Source organism: Sesamum indicum, linkage group LG5 (genome assembly GCF_026168435.1).
Source record: "Sesamum indicum cultivar Baizhima isolate 11 linkage group LG5, ASM2616843v1, whole genome shotgun sequence".
Lineage (NCBI taxonomy): Eukaryota > Viridiplantae > Streptophyta > Magnoliopsida > Lamiales > Pedaliaceae > Sesamum > Sesamum indicum.
Window position 1 is genome coordinate 12,511,934 of NC_142661.1, and position 7,782 is coordinate 12,519,715.

General features: G+C 36.8%; 1 long non-coding RNA gene across 1 annotated transcript; it reads right to left on the reverse strand.

The window, feature by feature from the left end:
- On the reverse strand, positions 1-1,191 carry LOC148788138 (uncharacterized). Its single transcript, XR_016065453.1, has 2 exons — positions 355-1,191; positions 1-197 (listed from the first exon to the last, which is right to left on the reverse strand). It is a non-coding gene; the product is annotated as an uncharacterized LOC148788138 (long non-coding RNA).
- Positions 1,192-7,782: the final 6,591 nt, after the last annotated feature.

Sequence of the window (7,782 nt, forward strand, 5' to 3'; positions counted from 1 at the left end):
GGTGAAAAGAAAAACATTATTAAGAGAAAAACAAAATTAAATTCAGGAGAATATACGAGGCTCAGATCTATATTCAATCCGGCGACGCGCGTGAGATAAACCGCCATGGCTGCAAAAGATAACCAGTTGCTGCATTTGGGCAGGCATCTGGGTTGCCTCGCCAAGATACGGGTCGGATCACGTGGCGCCGGATCCACCTGCTCCGAAGAAGAAATTATCATCACAGCCTTAAAGATGCAGAAAGAAAGAACAGAAATAATAAGCTCAGCCAAACACCCCCCAGTGAGAGGATTCCATTCGAGAAATAGAACGGACGATCTTCGAATACTGTACGTATACGGCGTATATACGTACTTGTACTCAAAGAGAGTAGAGAAAGGGCTGTTGGTTTTGAGAGGGAACTGAAATCATCGGGCGGAGAAAGTGAGAGGACAACCGCCCTTGGAGAAATCCTTTTCTCTACGCCTCGTTCTGGAGCAGGATGCGGAGCCCCGGTTATGGTTCCGGGTGCTTTTAACGGGTTATGAGGCTCAGATCTGGAAATACAGCAGGCAAAGAGATGGGGACGCCGCCATGGCTGCAAGATCCCAGTTGCATAACATGCCATCTGGGCTTGCCCCGCCAAGATACGGGTCAAACGCTCTACATGCCCGACCCAACTCGATTCTGAAACTCATCATCACGGCCTTCACATGACAGAGGTTGAAGCAGCCATTTCCAGGCTGAGAAGGTCGTGGGTTCGAGCCCACAACCGTCGACTTGATTGCAGGTACTTAGAAACAAAAGCAGAGGTACGATGATGATTGATGATGGGTGAGGAAACTGGAAAAGCATCAGCAGCAGTTGATGAGAAGAGAACAAGAATCGCAGACTACTGAGCCTTTTCTCCTTCCCCACATACTCACACACACAGTCACGCACTGGGACCCGATCCGGGTGACTGTTTGCGGAGAAACGGGTTGTTGAGTGTTCCTCGAAATCACAGGCGAGAAGAGAGGGGCAACCAACCCTGAGAAATATCATCGCTTTCATCTCCTCTCTTCGCCTCATTCTTGAGTTGGGATTTCAAAGTGAAAACACAAACAACCGAAGTTGTGTTGGAGTTGGAGTTGGGAATGATGTTGACTGAAGTTTGGTCACTAAGCTAGTGAGTAGACAGCATAGTGAGGGACAAGACAAGGCAACATTTATTTTGATAGTTTCCAGGTAAATTACAATTTTTGATCCCGTTGGATCAAAATAAATGCTGTTTCTTAAAATTTTTGGGCATGATTTTGGTATAAAATTTGTATAATACACTTATTAGTTTGGTAACAAAATTGTATTTTTTGGTACCATAAAATATAGGGTTTATAAGCTTGGCATCATATATTATGAAATAGTTAATGTTGATCTTGTTCATTTTTTTTTTTTAATAGAGATTTGTACTTTAAGTAGCTTATTTTCATTTAGTCGCTGACCTTTCTAATAGTTTTAATTTTGGATCACATTTTTTTCTCTAGTGGAGATAGTACAAATGTTGTTCATTGATTAGGCTCAACATACTTTTAAAATAAAATTAAGCTCACATAAATTTATATCTTGTTTCAATCGATTTACCATCGAGTATTTTGAGTTCTCAATTTTACGATTTTTTTTCAAGCATACTACCACAACAGATGATTTTCGGTACTTGACTCATTCAACAACAAACAACAAAATCTTATTTCATTTTCTACCTTAAAGCGTAAAAGTGTTCCAAAGTAGAAACTTAATAAAATTTGAATACTCAAGTTGAATAGAACCTTTTAATTTATTGAAAAAACATTTAAAATATTATATAGATATTTATTCCTCTATTGGAGGTGATAACTATTTAACCTTTCATTAAAAAGAAGACCTGACTTGTTCGAAAAATTCTTATAGACAGAAATATCCTAACACTTAGAAGATTTAAAGTAGGGGTGGCAGTATGGGTGGAAGCCATGATTCCAATTCAATCCACCTACTTTTGGGTTAGGTTGGGTTTAATATTTTTTTAATATGGGTGTAATATAATTTTGCTTAAATAAATTATGGGTCCTATATATGTTTTAACGGGTCATAATTAGGTCCTTCATGTTTAATTCTTTATTACTCATCAAAGTTCATTTTAATAGAATAATAGAATTGATGAAAGATTTTAATATAAATTATAATCATGAGATTATTATGAATCCTATATAGGTCGATGATGAATTTTAAGTGGGTTGATGATGGATTTTATATGGGTTAGGGATGAGTTTTTAAGTCAGTAATGAGTCTTGTATGAGTTGGTGATGAGATTAAATAAGTCTAAGCCCATGGCTTAACTAATGAAATTTGTTGTTGATCAAGTTGACTATATATAACTACTTCCATATATATTATTTTTTGGAGAAATAACAGATTTAGTCCCGTAGGATAGGGTAGTTTCTTTTCGGGGCCAACAATTTTAGCCCATTAGTTTTATGAAATGACATATTTAGTCCCACTTCATCTCTAAATTGTATGCTAAAACCCTGCTCGCCAAAAATGATATCAGAGCCTAGGTTTATTGAAGAAATATAATTATATTACATTTTGATATTATTTATCCACTACTGGAGGAGACTCTTCAAGTGAAAATGGAACCGAACGAAAGTTCGAGTTACTCTGAAAACATGGAATATTTCCAGATTCTGGAAATACAAAGAAGAGAATTTCTCATGAAAATTCTTGATAAGTGTGACAACGTCCCAAAAGGATTGATCCAAAACTTCTCATGCTGGAAGAAGAACAAGAGTGACTGAGAAATTTTGAGGTTCGACAAATACTACCAGGAAATGCAGTGAGACGTCTACACTCCACTGAAGTCCATGGTAGAATCCCAGCTAGGAGAAGTGGAATGGGTAAATTACTACATAATTTCAGTTCTAAAAATTATAACTAATTGAAAAGAACTTGAGCCAGATATATCACAGATCTCCCAAGATCTGAGGGAGATACAAAAGACAGTTCAAGACTATGGACATAGGTTAATCCATATACCTATAAAAATAGAATCTTTGAGCCAAAAGGTGGACGAGGTCCTTAAGATCCTTCCCGATCTACATAAGAGCCTGACAGATCTGAGGACAGAAATTACAGTTTGAAGAGAAACCAAAGGGAGAACCCTGAGACATCTAGATCCAGACAGGAGCGAATTAGGGACGCCCTTGGAACAGTACCTCTTCTACACCAGAAGGGGAAGGCCACGGAGATTTGGACGCTGAAGTCCAGGGAAGATCTGATTATCATATCTATCAGATCTATAAAATAATGGAGATAACAAGAGCAGATCTATCAGATCTACAAGAATTAACAGAATCCTTTTCCCAACTTGGGATTGTGGATTTGGTTAATATCCAAATAAATGAAATCACTCCAGCACTTCCACCGCTGGAGGGAAGTACATATTCTAATGATCCTCCAGAGGATCAACCAATGAGAGAAAGTACGAATTTCCACACTAATGTCACTCCAACATTTTTGGGAACCATACTAAAGGAAAATTCAGGAAGAAATCTAAAGAGAGTGTCGGAAAATACACTTTGGGCAAGGACCATGCTCCAACTTTTACATCCATATGGCGCTATACTAAACCTGGATATTATCGATTTTTGAAATACCGAGAAATTGATAGATGAATGGGTTACAACAATCAATATAGCAGCAACTACCCTAGATCTCGACAAGGAAAATTTCATAAAGCTTGTGGAGTTGAGCTTGGAGGAATCTGTGAAGATCGGATGGGATAATACCTCAGAAGATACCAAAGCCAACATCCTTGCCGGAGATTCGAAAGGCGTAATAGTAGACCGGCTAGGAAGGCTTATTAAGATACACTTAATCGGAGATGGATACTTCGAAGGAAGTAGAGTAGAAAAAGCTAGAGAATACGCACAGGCTCTTTTCAGCCTTGAATTAAGAAGTATTTGCGCAGTAGATGAATATATTTATTGGTTCCGCAAGTATTTCTTACAGAGTGGAGTAGCAATAGAAGTAGCAGCTCCAATGTTCTTCGCAAAAATATACAGTCCATAGAGGAAAATGTTGATCCAGTCATACAAAGTACCTGAAGGACAGCTAGATTCAGTGGCACGAAAAATGTCTTTCCTTAGACCAACTGAAGGATTGGTGTTATCAAGCATCCATCCAGAAGAACATGAAAAGGCTAAGAGGTAAAATCAAACGAACTCCTCTCTGTTGTGAAAACAATAATTTTCCAACTATTATAGGAGGATCAAGCGAGCCAAGGAAAAGAAGGAAGTAAAGTAGTGACTCCTACCCCAGGAGTTTCAGAATAACCTTTTCCCGGTAGAGATCATGGTGGTCCAAGTCCAAAGCCAGAACATATAAATCTGGACAAAGAATAGGACCAACAAGGGTTTCATCCCAAGGATCTAGACGAACAGATGCAAGATCCACCGAGAAAATCCCTACAAGAAGAACTTTCAGACGAGCCCATACATGAGCCAATGAAAGTTTCAAAGACTGCAATTGCTGGACCTGCGGAGCAAAAGGATATATATCCCCCGACTGCTAGCAGACGCGTGGTGAATTACGAAAATTTAAAGCCACGGATGACATCCTGAAAGCGTCTATGTAAAAGAGATAAAAACTGATTCGGATGGATTTTCAACCGATTCAGAATAATTACAAGGAAAGAGATAGGCTTCAAACTTTCGAAAACCTGTCAGGATTCTTTTCTAGAATGACAATTTCCAATAAAACGACAGAAAGAATCATGAGACAAGATTCCAACCTCAGCCCATACGATGGATTTAGGACTAGAGGAATTGGGAAAGTCCTAAACCAAAGAAAACATCACATAATCTACAAAGTAAGTTCAGGTGAGTTTGTTATACCTACGGAACTTACTGGTAATGTGATGGAGATGCAATTAATTCCTAAAGAAGAGATTCTTGAAAAATTAAGTAAGCTTAGAGAAAAATTAGGTGCTACTATGAAATGGATCCACATAGAAACTATTGAACTAGTAATAAAAGCAACTTTTAAAAAATGAATTGATTCAAAAATACATCTATCTATAATGGATAGAAGAATTAATAACTTAAGAGATGGTTGTCTTGGAACAATGATAGGTAATTTGTATGCAGAAAAATTAATGTTTAAGATTCATCTTAGGATTGCATACAACCTAGCAGACCAAGATTTCAGTAGAGTCTTAACCCTTCATCAAGATTTTAAAAGAAAAGATCTAATGAAAGAAGGAAATGGACTATATTCTATAACTTATAGAATTGCATATGCCCTTTCCAACACGCATCATTCAGATTTGTTTCTTAGGAAAGACTATATTGAGATTCCCAGAATTTTTATGGAGTTCGTCAAGTAATGACACCAAATCCTATTAGGATACCTAGAATAGGTGGTGTTGATATCATTATAAAAGATCACCCAGTTTTAGATAGAACACTTAGCTTTAGAACTAAGTTTAGTAGTCGAATATTCTTTTCGGAAGATAGGATTACAGGCTACAAAGGAAAGGAGAAAGAGTTATTAAATTCTTTAACTCCTCAAGAGATTAGGATAGTTAACGTAAAACTTAGATGCCCTGAAGGATGGAAAAAAATACAAGTAATATTTGACATCACTAAGAAAGAAATTTTTTTCCCTTGTGATGACTTATATCATTTGCAACAGCCTGTTGTTGGAAAATATGAAGGCATGTTAGAAATAGCAGGTCATAAAATTTTAGTTGCAGGTGTTGTAGGGCGAGAAAACGGGAGTTTGACTTTTGGTTTAAGTTTCCTCGAAGATCATAAACCATAGGGAAGAAAAGGTAATGGAATAGAATTCAGTCTTGATGGTGTTATCATAAGGATTGAATGACGAGTCCCTTTTCTATATACATATCTATTGGTGTGTTGTATGATCAATATAAGACAAAGTATTTTGCAACTTATATTGATTCAAGATCAGGAATTTGCACGGCAAAACTAGGAGCTTTCCCTAAGGAAGCAACGGAGACTTTACCCGTCATTGCAGGAAGGGATTTTTCAAAAAAAATTCTAATACTCAATAAGGGAATACGAGAAGCCAAAAAATCATGATTGGAGGAGCATTTGGATCACCCTAGTTTAGGATAAAAACACCTCCTATTTACTTTCATGATACAGGTGCCTATATCTTACTAGGTAACAATTTTATGCAAATATTTGCAAGATATATGCAGAATAATCAAAAGAATCTATTAATCTTTACTATTAACTGTGGTAGTGAGATACATGTGTTGCGAAAAGAACAGGCATTTAACAGGATCATGGCAATAAATTTTTTGCAGCAAACGTGGTGATTTTGATGCCAAATTTACTCATCCAAAAATGCAGGATAAGAGGAAATTTGGTAAGGTTCTTTTGTCTTTTAGGCGACAAGGACTCATAGACGGCGATAGTTTCTATAAGGAATCCGAAGAGGAAATTATGAACCTTAAAGAAGTACTACTAGAAATGAAGTCGCTAAATATCAGCGAAGAAAGCAGGCTTTCTCTTGAGAATGTCAAGAGGCTCATCTAGAGGAATTTCAGTGAAAATTCTTTGGCATGGTGGGATTGGAACACGATCGAAGCTACTCTAAAGCTTAAGGAAGAATGCAAGTACAAGTACGTTCGATATAAAACTATCCAGATGAATATGGAAGACAAGAAAGATATGCAGATGATTATCAAAGAGCATATCAGTCTTGGACCCATCGAGCCTGGAATCTATACATACAACAACCCTGGGTTTCTGGTAAGAAACCATGGTGAGATTAAGAGAGGTAAACCAAGGTTAGTAATTAACTATCAAGGCATTAATAAAATATTAGAGTTTGATGTTTATTACATTCCTAGTAGAGAACACTTAATTGATTGCATTAAAGGAGCAAAAGTATTTTCTAATTCGATTGCAAATCTGGTTTTTATCAGATTAAGATGAAGAGTGAATCAAAGAAATTTACTGCATTCTCCACACCATAGGGACAATATATCTGGAATGTGCTTCCAATGAGTTTAGCTAGCGCACCCCAGATATTTCAAAGAAAAATGGATAATCTTTTTAAAGATTACTTCGAATTCATGTTTGTCTATATTGACGACATATTGATTTCATAAAAAAATATGAATGAACATATTAAACATTTTGAAATATTTTCTGATACATGCCATAGAGAAGGTTTAGTACTTTCTGGAAAGAAAGCAACTATTGTTGTCAATAAGATTGGATTTTTAGGATTCCTTATTGACGGAACAAGAATTGAGTTACAGGACCATATTGTGGAGAAAATCCGCAATTTCCCAAATGTACTCAAAGACAAGAAGCATTTGCAGAGCTTCTTGGGAGTTGTAATTTTGTAGGAATCTTCATTAAGGATCTTGCAAGATACAGAAAGGATTTCCGACCACTTCTGAAAGAAACGGAGAGTTCAGAGTGGAAATGGGATGAAATCCACACCAAAAGGGTTTGTGAGCTGAAACAGGTTTGCAGTAATCTGCCAAAGCTGGCTATACTACAAGACGAGGATGAATTGGTAATGTACACAGACGTCAATGGCTTCAGATGGGCAGTAGTGCTCATGAAGAAAACAACTACAGGGAAAGAATCTGGTAGATACACAGGAGAGTTGTTCTCAGAACAACAAGCCAATGTTTGGCATATTAACCAGAAAGAATTCTTTGTGGTTAGGAAGACTTTTAAAAAATGGCCTTTATTTTTACTTGTCAAAGAATTTACTTTAAAAGTTGATAATACTAATGTCAAA